The 13,329-nt window shown below is 36.6% G+C and overlaps 1 long non-coding RNA gene across 1 annotated transcript; it reads right to left on the bottom strand.

The window, feature by feature from the left end:
* Nucleotides 1-482: 482 nt before the first annotated feature.
* LOC311137729 lies at nucleotides 483-9,136 on the bottom strand. The gene is made up of 5 exons (XR_014613968.1): nucleotides 8,959-9,136; nucleotides 7,327-7,390; nucleotides 7,101-7,160; nucleotides 5,696-5,756; nucleotides 483-798 (listed from the first exon to the last, which is right to left on the bottom strand). It is a non-coding gene; the product is annotated as an uncharacterized lncRNA (long non-coding RNA).
* Between the last annotated feature and the right edge of the window lie 4,193 nt (nucleotides 9,137-13,329).

Below are 13,329 nucleotides of genomic sequence, written 5' to 3'. Positions count from 1 at the left end.
TTGACTTCAGTATTTCGTAAGTTTTTTTCAATGTTTGCTAATCATGAGCCGGATTGTGAACACAGAAGTCCTACAAAAACTGTATGATGTAATAAACTTTTCAATTAAATTAATCTGACCAGGGATGTAATGGTAGAAAAAAAAAGTAGCTAAATATTGCTCGAGATGGAGACAAGTAACAAACACTTGAGCAAAAAAACTTTTGCGTAATAGGTGTAAATGTTCACAAAATAAAAAGTTGCGGAAATGATTACTTGCATTTACCCTCTAATTCCCTCGATCCTATGTAAAGTTAGGTCTAATTATTAGCTAGCACTATTAATGTCAATTTAGGAGTAATCGGAAGCCCCAGAAAATACCCAAAACTTGATTTCATTTGAGTAAAATTGATTCAGTTTGAGAGAATTCTCACATTTAGCAAAAAGACAATAGTCTTGTAACATTCTTGGGTAGCATATTGATCAATGAAAGGTAGTCAGAAGTAAAAAATGCATTGTTTTATTTAACATAAATAACATATCCCATTAGGAAAATCACAGAAGTAGAAAAGTACAGTGTAACTGAATGCAGTAAAAGCAACCATTACAATATTCAAACAATTGAGTCCAAAGAATTGCCAGCACATCCAAAGCACAAGAGTCCATGTCAAAGTAATTCCAATTGATGCATCTTATCCAGTAAAATAAAATCCAGAAAAATCCAAGTCAGCTTTTCAAAAATCCAATTAGCGCCCAAATCAACACCGCCATCTTCATGACAAAGCAGTGGTCTTCACTTCAATGTCCAGTAGAATGGGGTCTTTAATGGAATTAAGAAAAAGGAAATGAGTCGAAAACCCCAATTACATTAAATTAGGAATTCACTTTTGTCCTAACCCATCAGTTGGAATTTCCCTGCGAAAATAGCGTCAATAACACCAAAAAAGATTCCAACTGAATAGCTAGCTGAAAGTCGAGTTGGTAATGAAACCCATAAGTTAAAATGTCTATATTATAGCAGTGACAAATATCGCTATTCAAATCAATGCAAAAAAATCCAGGATGTTTATCTAAGAGCATTAAGGGATGAATCCTTACTACCCATACAATGGGTAATATGCAAACAGATTGGACAAAATGTGAATATCATGCACCATACACAAAAATGTATGCACGCATGACTGTAAGTCGCTTTGGATAAAAGCGTCTGCTAAATGGCATAGTATTATTATTTATCATTTTAAGATTCAGCCCTATTCGCCTCAAATGGCTTTGTGCCTTCTAGTAGTGCAATTTCTGTTTTAAATGCCAATAAATGCTCATGATTTTCAAATATGAACGTTAGACAACTAAGTGAATATTTTTGGGGGGATGGAATACTAAAAGTAATGCAAGTCAGCTGTTAAAATTTCCACAAAAAGCAATCATTTAAAACCTTTACAAAACTCTGATTCTCACGATAGTGTTTTAACGAAAAATCTAACGTCAAATATTCTTATGCTTCGTTCACCTGCTCCCTGGAAGTAGGAAACTCAGGAGTACGACGACTATTTGCTACTTGGAAGCTCGTTATGATTGGTTTTGGATGTCGGAAACTCGTAATTACGGCGATTCTGGGAGCTTTCCAGAGGTATCCCAGTCCCAAGTTTCCGATGATTCCGAGAGCACATGAACGCAGCATTATGCAATTTAATAGCAACCATTCAACACATTTTACAACTGAATAATTTGAAAACAGCAACAAAGACAAAACAGGAAATACAACTAAATTGCATGCACAAGTAAAAGCTAAGCAAATGGAATGTTCCAAAATGTCTTCATCAAAACATATTACAGTTCAGTATAACTTATTTTAGCATGGATAATGTAAAGTAGTTTTATCTGACAACAATAAACATTAATGCAACCCATGGTTTGTGATCTACTTTTGGGTTTACAGTATGTTCATTAGAATAAATATACAATAAGGTGGTGACATTAACTTGACAGGATTTTTTATTATTATTTTACTGTCAGGCTAGGCCAAACTACTTAAACTGCCCACTAGGGGGTTCACAGGTATCAAATTGAGCACACGCTGGCATGAGTTAATCTCATAATCCTGCAAAATTATTTAAAAAACTTTCAGCCAACTGATATTGATGAACTTTTAGAGTTGTATCTAAACTATTCCAGCTTGATTTGTTAACGAAACACAAAACTATGCCAATAGTAATCATGCATGGAGTTAAACTGCACAAAATATGCTAAATGTACTTCCTCTGCATGCACCCTGCCACGAAAACTTCCACACGACCAGAAGAGATTCACCAAGGAAGAGAGGAAATCACAAAAATGGGTATGTGGTACGAGAATAATAATTTTAATAAGAACGAGAATAATAAAGAGTCCTCAAAATGTCATTCACATGAACCAAGAAAAATTAGAGGCAGGTTCCGACCCAAGATCTCAGTTCATGACCAGCAAGTGAAAACAAAGTGAGGATTTTTGGAGGATCCTCCCAAAAAAAACTACTGATTACGAGAAAGCATCTCATATTCAAAGTACAAGGAAATATCCATTGGGCCCTTAGTTTGAAGTTCTAACTCAGGGGACATGCACAGAAATCCATTAGTAGGGATGGGTTGGGTCTAATTAATACAGGGTTATTTCACCTTTTTACTGAAGATATATATATATATATAGATACACACACACAACTGGTCAAAAGTTTTAGAACACCTACTCATTCAAGGGTTTCTTTATTTGTACTATTTTTTACATTGTAGAATAATAGTGAAGACATAAACTATTAAATAACACATATGGAATCATGTAGTAACCAAAAGAGTATTAAACAAATCAAAATATTTTATATTTGAGATTCTTCAAATAGCCACCCTTTGCCAAGAGTGTGCAAAGCTGTCATTCTCTCAACCAGCTTCATGAGGTAGTCACCTGGAATGCATTTGAATTAACTGCTGTGCCTTGTTAAAAGTTAATTTGTGGAATTTCTTTCCTTCTTAATGCGGTGGTCCTCTGTAGCTCAGCTGGTAGAGCACGGCGCTTGTAACGCCAGGGTAGTGGGTTCGATCCCCGGGACCACCCATACACAAAGATGTATGCACGCATGACTGTAAGTCGCTTTGGATAAAAGTGTCTGCTAAATGGCATATTATTATTATAATGCGTTTGAGCCAATCAGTTGTGTTGTGACAAGGTAAGGGGGGTATACAGAAGATAGCCCTATTTGGTAAAAGACCAAGTCCATATTATGGCAAGAACAGCTCAAATAAGCAAAGAGAAACGACAGTCCATCATTACTTTATGACATGAAGGTCAGTCAATACGGAAAATTTCAAGAACTTTGAACGTTTCTTCAAGTGCAGTCGCAAAAACCATCAAGCACTATGATGAAACTGGCTCTCATGAGGACCGCCACAGGAAAGGAAGACCCAGAGTTACCTCTGCTGCAGAGGATAAGTTCATTAGTTACCAGCCTCAGAAATTGCAGCCCAAATAAATGCTTCACAGAGTTCAAGTCACAGACACATCTCAACATCAACTGTTCAGAGGAGACTGTGTGAATCAGGCCTTCATGGTCGAATTGCTGCAAAGAAACCACTACTAAAGGACACCAATAAGAAGAAGAGACTTGCTTGGGCCAAGAAACACGAGCAATGGACATTAGACCGGTGGATATTCGTCCTTTGGTCTGGAGTGCAAATTGGAGATTTTTGGTTCCAACCGCCGTGTCTTTGTGAGACGCGGTGTGGGTGAACGGATTATCTCCACATGTGTATTTACCACCGTAAAGCATGGAGGTGGTGGTGTTGCTTTGCTGGTGACACGGTCGGATTTATTTAGAATTCAAGGCACACTTAACCAGCATGGTTAGCACAGCATTCTGCAGCGATACGCCATCCCATCTGGTTTGGGCTTAGTGGGACTATCATTTGTTTTTCAACAGGACAATGACCCACCACACCTCCAGGCTGTGTAAGGGCTATTTTACCAAGAAGGAGCGTGATGGAGTGCTGCATCAGCTCCCCCGACCTCAACCAAATTGAGATGGTTTGGGATGAGTCGGACCGCAGAATGAAGGAAAAGCAGCCAACAAGTGTTCAGCATATGTGGGAACACCTTCAAGACTGTTGGAAAAGCATTCCAGGTGAAGCTGGTTGAGAGAATGCCAAGAGTGTGCAAAGCTGTCATCAAGGCAAAGGGTGGCTATTTGAAGAATCTCAAATAAAAAACATTTTTTGATTTGTTACTACATGATTCCATGTGTGATATTTCATAGTTTTGATGTCTTCACTATTATTTTACAATGTACAAAATAGTACAAATAAAGAAAAACCCTGGAATGAGTAGGTGTTCTAAAACTTTTGACCGGTAGTGTGTGTGTGTATATATAACAAAAGACAGCGTGGCCTAAGTGTGATCTTTTGACTTTTAGAAAAGTGAAATTCCTCCCAAATAAGTCTCAAAATACTGAATCATAATGGTAGTAGTATGTAGGTTACTTTAATATCCCAGATGGGAAATAGGTAGAATAGCATAATGCAGTAGTCTATGTATTTTGTCAGAATACACTGACCTTACCCTGACCAAGTGAAAAAAGTAGCTTCATCCATCTATTACGATTAAAATGAAAGTTGATTAATTAATATATATATATATATATATATATATATATATATATATATATATATATATATATATATATATATATATATATATATATATATATTAATTAATTAATTAATTAATTAAAGGATAGATTTGGGCAGTTGTGAATAATCATAGTACATGTTGACCTGGCATATGCCACAGGCAAGAAAATAATCAGGGAATATTTGAAAGTAGGAGGAAACCTCTTGATGCTTAAAGAAGCTATCAAGAATGAATGGCAAATTCCAGCTCCTAGGGAAAATATGCTGCTTCTAGGGGAAGTATGAGCATATTTGAAGTAAATGTTTTAAAGGGCTAGTCCTTCACGTAGCATACGCCTGCGTCGCGCAATGACAAAGTCTTCAGGTAACGCTAGTTAGCATTGGCTGGCGAAATTAGCTCCAACTTCCTTCATACTGCACGCAGAGACATAAAAATGGTATCCACAAGTTCATTGGACGCTGGGTAAGTAGAAAAACAGAATCTCGCAGTATCCCTTTAAATCATTGTGATAAGATAGGATGCCCTTGTAACAGGGCTTCTTATACCAAAGGAAGAGATTAGTACCTTTAAACTGATTTAGCTTAAGTGTGGAAGTTTCTGTTCAGTGGCATGTAACAATGAGTGAAACTATTTATAGCTTTCACCATGCAGCGAGAAAAAAAAGTTACCTTTCACTGGAATACACATCTTTCAATAATACTGCAAGATGAGGTAGAATGTCATGGTGGTAGATCTCAGTTGATCTCAATTGGTTAAAATCAGTGTTCCAAATTATACCACATCACTGGGAACCCTACTCCCATTCCCAATAAATAGGCCTAGCCCTGGATTGTTATGGATGCTAAAGATCACGTGCTATGTTTTAAGGCCCTGTGTTTTGAGCAAACGTGACATGCCTTGATTTGAACCTTTATTTAAAAGCTATGCTACTTAAATGTTATTAAACAGAATTAATGCTTTTCTAAGAAATTGATTTAGTACAGAGTATTGACATTACATTTATAGCAGACATTTGAAGAAACATTCCATTTGTTACAGCAAACAACACAGACAAGACTTACATAGCTGTCTTCTTACTTCATGGGGAGGGAATGGAACAGACAGTCAGTCCATGTCTTGATTCTGTTAGGGATAAGATGAGAAATTAGGTGACCATCAAATACACCAGACCACGAGTTGTGTCATGAATACTCACTCATACTGGCCAATTATTTGAAAATGTGGTCAACTCTAGGAATGGAGTTACTGATCTAGGCTTTTACTTCATAACGTTTTTGCAAACCAAAAGACAAGTTCTCCAAAATGTGACCACTCAAATGATCAGGTTTCCTAGTGCTATGCGTTATGCTCAGTTCAAGTATTGTCAGAATTATAAAAAAAAAAAAATGGGTTCCTGACTTTATTTTATTGAATGACCCTCCAAGATGCAATCACAACATTCTGCAACCCTAGTCTACGAGTTGTGACATTATATTACAGACCTTTCACCTTTTCAACCAAACGATTTACAGATTTATCAAATATGTGTGTGTGTATTATCAATTATTATGATAACCATGTTTCATATTAAGAGAATACTACATGGCATCTTCTTGATTGGTAATGTAGCCAATTTGACCAACTTAGCAAGCTAGCTAACTTATTAGCAATTTGAGTTAGCTTATTAGCATTACTTACTACATTAACTAATCTCATTCATCCAGAAACATTCTAACGTCTAAAGAACCTGAACAGACTTAAGTCATATAGCACCTTAACTGGTAAATACTTGTTTCCAAGGAGCACTTGAACACAAGGATAATAATAATGGCTACTTTTACGATAACGATCATACGTTTTAGACCTATGCAAGATTGAGTTGAGCCAAATGAATAGGCATATTATTAAAAGCCCTTTAATTTGCGGTGTTCTTTACTTGTCTGAGATAATTTCTTTACTTACCCATTGGCTAGCTAGCCATTTTTTTTGTTCTGATGTATGAATGTCAGTTACAGTTCTCCCAAAGAGGATAAACAGCACTTTTTACAAGCACTTAAGAGACCTTGGCAGTGAATCAAATTCCGAAAATAAGTCAAACCACAAAATGTGAACGTAACATAATCTGTGAAGATTTGAAGCAGCGTCATCGTAGCAATAAAAGCTAACTTTAATAGTGAATTATATTGCCCTCTTGCTGTCTTAACGAGTATAACACTGCCCACAAGTGTGTTCAGTGATTTTTTTCAAATACACATTTATTCATTTTTAACACATTTTCCTATTACCACTTCTTTTCAAGTATTGAATGGGCGCAGACTAAATGCCAAGTGAGTACACAATACAAATGTTACAATGTAGTGTTAGGATACACTATAACACACACCCATATCATATTTTACATGAAAGAAGAGATGTTATTCAAATGTTTTGTTTTCAGGTTTTATTATCTTCTCAGTTTTTAATTAAAAGCGAACACTTTATACTTACAAGTCTTGATCATTCCGATCCCCCTAGACATCAATTTGGCGGGCCATCCAGTTGACAAACCTTCAAAAGTACAAATACAAAAGTGAAAACAGGCCAACAGCACAACCTATTGGTTAGTCTTATATAGCAGTCAGGAGAAACGTACTTGCTAAATTAAACATACTCACTGTTAATCATTAATAGTCATAAAATGCAATCACAAGCTCAGTTTATTACACAAACCTACCATTTTTTGAATATCAAAACTTTGGTATTCTTCTTTCACCCCATTATTCAAACTTCAATGGTTCCTGAAAAAAATAATGATTTTTTAAAATTATTATAACATGATAGATTACGACAACGATTTTAAATGTCACCAAATCTGGCAGAATGTCATACATTGTCTGATACAAGATATTCTATACATCTGTACAGAATGTAATATTCTAAATGTTACTACAAATGCTAGAGGCAACCATATACTGGATCAACTAATATCTACCCATAATTAATTGGTGATCTAAATTCATTTGCATATGGCAAATGATATGCATTTACACTTTTCGAATTCATGCATGTCCAAAAATACTATACTTTCAACTTGAAATATGCGTTGTGGCCATTTATCCAACCATTTGTGTTTGTATCAAAATTTGTAAGAATTGTTAATGGAACACTAAGATTAAACTGTTAGCCAATTTATGACCACAATATAGCAGCTGATCAATGATACCTTATTTAAATATAGTGTTCCTAAACAGCGAAATCTTGAGACTTGGCTGAATCAACGTCTCAGCACCAGGGACCTTTATATTAAGCTTAAATAAAGATAACATAGCATCAACTTGACTACATGAAATATCCATGAAACACAAATCTCATCCTCACTGTATGGACATTTTTCAATAACCTGGCCAGGATAGCATTAAGTAGCTGTTGTGTCTTGGAAAAGAGTGTATTTCTTAATAATTCCTCTATGAAATGTGATCAAGTGAATCGTTTAGTATTTGTGAAGTGTGAAAAACCTACTCCCATAACTAAAAGAATAACCCCCAAAAGATTTATGGAATTATTTCAGTAACTTTTATTTCCATTCTGTAACACAAAGAGTTAAAAGCCAACACCCTATTTTATATTTTTGAAAAATAGCTTATATATGCTCCTCAAGACATTGCAGTTTCATTTGAACATAAAACTTTGGTGTTATGTGTTTAGAAAGAGCAACATTATCTAACATATTGTTTTACTTTTAATTTAATTTAATAATTTTAACTACTGTTAAAATGAGCCGAAATATTAAGTTAGGCATAACTATACCTGTCTGGAATGTTTTCCAACATTTAACACCTAAACCTGGCAATAAAGCCTTTTCTAACAGATATCTTTTTTTTTTGTATGGAAAAACATCAAAATTCACTCTTATATAATATAACATCTCTTGAAATCACAATATAAAGCGTCATACTTTCATGTTACTCTCAACACACTTAAATCAACATTTAATGTTAAGGTGTAACGTTACTCAATTTAGTTAATTCTCTTCTGTCAATTTCAGACAAGGGCATTTGCCCTTTCAAGGACAAAGCACATTTTAAATGCGTAGGTTCTAGAACTCGAAAGTGTACCCAATAATAATGTTACTTTGTACTTGACTTAAGTTAACGCAACACCATTTCCCCCCCCCTATTCATCCCACGAATTAGAATTAACACCACGAACATTATGTCCGAATTATTATTTTTTAAATTCTTAACCGTGAACACACCATGGCCATTTTTACAACAGACCGTCGAACCCTCGCTCTTTCCACCATATTGCCACATCTTCTAAACGCGCCTTTACTGGGGAAAACTGTTTTTGTTTTTTAGATTCTTACCCACATGTGAGACGGGCGCTATCCCCCGTCTTCTACCCGCGCGACCGCCGCATTTCTTGCAGATTTTCGTCGTTTTATCGAGATCTTCACCGTGACTGTTGTGCGTCTCTATCATACTGTGCTGGATGCTTGTCTCTTCCGTCTGTCCTTCTCCCTGGGTCTGCATGAACTGTTATCCTATTCAATAGCTCTGCCCCCTCTCTTTCAACGTAAGCGCACACAACTTCCTCTGAAAAACACCAGCATCCTGGGTGGCAAGCAGAGCCGCTACTCTAATGGTTTAGATAATTACTATAAAGCTATTTATTGAGGTCAATATGCAACATTGTGGCTCTACATTTATTTTATGCACTTGTCTGAAATGTATCAAATGTTAAAACTAGGAGATACATTGTGGCAACATTTCCCTTGTATTGTCCAAAGAGCTATGATCAAAGGGTTAGACTGTCTGTTTTGCATTTAATGTTTGTTCTTCCTAAGAAATGTTTTGTGTTTGAAGAGGTAAGATGTGTAAACCAACTTCATTAGTGAAATAGTTTAGTTTTGAACATCAAACAATCCTGAACCTCCTGTCCTGTATATTTCAGTACACTTATTTCATCATGTGTTGCATAGCTATAGGCTATTCAATTAAATAATTATACAACACTGTCGATATAGATGTCTAAATCTACCAGTGTCAAACTAATGTAGGCTTAACACGGATTTCTGTGTTAATCAACAAATGAACTTACTACCACATTTGTAATTGTTTGCCTATAAGATGTTGGGATCTAACTGCTTGTATTGATAATAACTTGTATTAATATTGCAAATAATATGCATTGACCATGTAAGAACCAGTTGCATACAGATATAATTGAAGAATGTCATGGATAGACTATAATGGCATGTCTTTGTAGGAAGCAGCAATAACACATACGCCATTTTGAATGTACTGTTCAGTCCTCAGTACTCCACCCCATCACCAACCAATAAGATGTGAGCTGGAACAGCTTTGGCTGTTTTGCAGTGGAAGATTTCCTTTAAAAAGATCCATATCCTAGCAACAAGAGTTGTAAGCCCCCATTCAAATGAAAAACGGCAACCTTCATTCCCTCATTGGACAGATCACAGAAACATATTTGCACTGGAAAAACAAAATGGTGCCAGTTGAGCTAGAAGTTACCCTTCACTACAGATCTGGGATCAGATTACCCTACCAACCTTAACTGGGGGAAAAAAATATCTGATCCTGTATCAGTGGTTAGGGGCAAGTTCTACCTCCTGCTGAAATCCAGAAAGACACATTGTGATTTGTGATGGACAAAGAGAGGATATATTAATGCAACATTGATCAAACTTCTTATTGTCATTGTTGAACATTACAAAATATTGCTTTTCTTTTTTTAACAGCCCATAAAATCATAAAGGTTGTAGTTGGTTACACGTACTTGCTTACACATGCTCTAGAACTAAAGTATTGCCAGTCGATATGCCCATTTATGAAGTTTATGATCATTTTAACTGCACTGTTTGTATTGTATTAGACTGAAAGAGTAGGCCACAGTTTCCTTATTCACTGGTTTGAATACCAGGTATCCAAGCAACAGTAACCAGATCTACTCGTTTTCTGCGTTGGTGTCCGACTTACAATTCCTGCCGAACAGACAACAGATCTGATAAAAACAAATATAGAGTTATTTAATTTTGATAAAACCAGTAGTGTGTCAGACGAAGAGTAATTAGATTTCTGCTCTTGTTGTAAAATTAATAAATTAAATACTCTATACTCAATAGTTAGCCCAATATTGGACTAAAGGAGCCTAACGTTACTCCTTAGTCCAAGGACCTTACATGTTCTGTAAAAAAAAGGGTGATTTGTCTCTGGAAGCCAAAGCAGCCAAATACTGAATCATAAATCCCTATACTTTCATATTCCCACGGGGGGCCAGTATGAAAAAATTATAATAATGTATGCACTCACTAACTGTAAGTCGCTCTGGATAAGAGCGTCTGCTAAATGACTGTAAATGTAAATGTAAATATCACATCAAATACACACACTGTACACCAGAGGAGGCTGGGTGGAGGAGCTATAGGAGGACAGGCTCATTGTAATGGCTGGAATGGAATAAATGGAACGGTACCAAACACATCAAACATATGGAAACCACATGTTTGACTCCGTTATATTACAGCCATTACAATGAGCCCGTCCTCCTATAGCTCATCGACCAGCCTCCACTGCTGTACACTGTTTTAACAGTTTCAGCCGACAGTATGTTTCAGTGACAACACCTTTGTTGCGTCTGTCTACCGTTTACACACAGGTGTTCGGAGACGCAGATGGCTAATTAGCACAGGTAGTCCACTCTGTCTTCTATCTGTTTTCTGTAAACAAGAGCTGTAATATAGAAATATGGCAGTGTGGGAACCCTAACCCTATAAAAGGTGTATCAATTTAACCTTTTGTTTTTTGAAAATGATACTTATGCTTCCGAAACTGTACCACAAGCGATGCGTGTTAATGTTCAGACCGAGCATCCCTCCTAAAATAATGACTTATGTGTAATGTAATAGAACTGAGAGCCATGATCAAGGGCTAAGTCAATAGTAGGTATACAGGCAAGTTGATATTGTAACGAGTCACCCAGAAAACATTAGTACATAATTATTTAGCCAGCATGTAATTATTTTACAAAAACAACCTGTTTATTATTTTATAGGTTTGGGTAACTTTATGGTCTGGGTTATTTTACAAGTCACAATGCAAAATAATATTATTGTAAGCTTACTAAGAGCTTCAGCACATCCCAGATTGAAATTTCACCCATGGCGACAACTATGTCTATAGCCGCTATGAACAGTTGGGAAGCAAAGGACTATGCTGATCCCAGTGTCATGGGGAATAAATGCCGCCATCTAGTGTCTATTAGAGCGCAATTGGTTATATATGCTCTCATTGTATTATGTGTGGTCAATAACCTTCAACTTTTTGTAGAAAACAATGCATCAGCTTGTTTATAACAGTGCAGGCTCCTCAGAGGGGGAATGGGAGGACCATCCTCCTCAGTGAATTTCATTAAAATAAAAATGGTACAACATTGAACAAGTTATCCTTTTTAGATAAAACTATACTAAATATATTCATGTCATTAAAACACACTGTTTTACAATGAAGGTCTACAGTAGCCTCAACAGCACTCTGTAGGGTAGCACCATGGTGTAGCCAGAGGCCAGCTAGCTTCCGTCCTCCTCTTGGTACATTGACTTCAATACAAAACCTAGGAGGCTCTTGGTTCTCACCCCCTTCCATAGACTTACACAGTAATTATGACAACTTCCGGAGGATGTCCTCCAACCTATCAGAGCACTTGCAGCATGAACTGACATGTTGTCCACCCAATCAAAGGATCAGAGAATGAATATAGTACTGAAAGCATAAGCTACAGCTAGCTAGCACTGCAGTGCATAACATGTGGTGAGTAGTTGACTCAAAGAGAGAGAAAGACAGTTGAACAGTTTTCAACAAATTAATTTCTTCAAAAAGTAAGGAAAAGCGAGAGATATTGTCATTTCTTTTCATTTTCACTTACTTAGCTAGCAGATGGAGCTGGCTGGTTTAGTTACTCAAACACCCGGCTCAGAGGGATGCTATGTTAGCTAGCTGGCTATGATTATCCAACACAACACTGGAACTCTTCCAAGTCAAGGTTTTATTAATTTATTGCCACCGGGGCCCACCGGTGTAACTGCTTACTGACTATACAGTGTAACGTTACTGCATGATTGTAGCAGGTTTACTAACGCATTAGTTCTATTAGCTAATGTTGACTAGGACGTTACTTTAGTTAATATGGGGACAACAATGTAGGATGCCAGTGTAGCGTTCATGACATGGTTTGGCTTTGAAAGGTTTTTTCGCCTGGTCACATACAGCTGATGTGCTGTTCAATGAAGTCCACAAACTAAGGGAAAAGGTGAGAGGAGGAGTGTGCATAGAGGTGAGAAGGAATACAACGTGGCTGCTATGAAAGTGAACTGTGTTTATGCGTGATCAGGGGTGTATTCATTCTGCCTATTCTGTTGAAAAAAGTTTCTTAAACGGAAGCAAACGAAACAGGAATAAAAATACCTGAATTTGTCCAATAGAAACGCTCATTTGCAACTGTTGGACTAATGATTATACCCTAGATAAGCTAGAGGCAGGCAAGAGTGTGCAAGGCGGTATTGAATCTGTCACTGTCTGTCATCTCAAATTTATACCTCGACCTGTGTGCACCTACATTGTAAACTTACATTCATAGGCTAGGTTGTAGCAACCTCATGATGGGTATAGGGAAAATTCAAGTATCATGTAGTAGCCTAAACCTATTGATGTTACATTGA

This window comes from Coregonus lavaretus, assembly GCF_964263955.1.
Source record: "Coregonus lavaretus genome assembly, chromosome: 11".
Classification (NCBI taxonomy): Eukaryota; Metazoa; Chordata; class Actinopteri; order Salmoniformes; family Salmonidae; genus Coregonus; species Coregonus lavaretus.
This window is presented reverse-complemented; position numbering and strand designations above follow the sequence as displayed.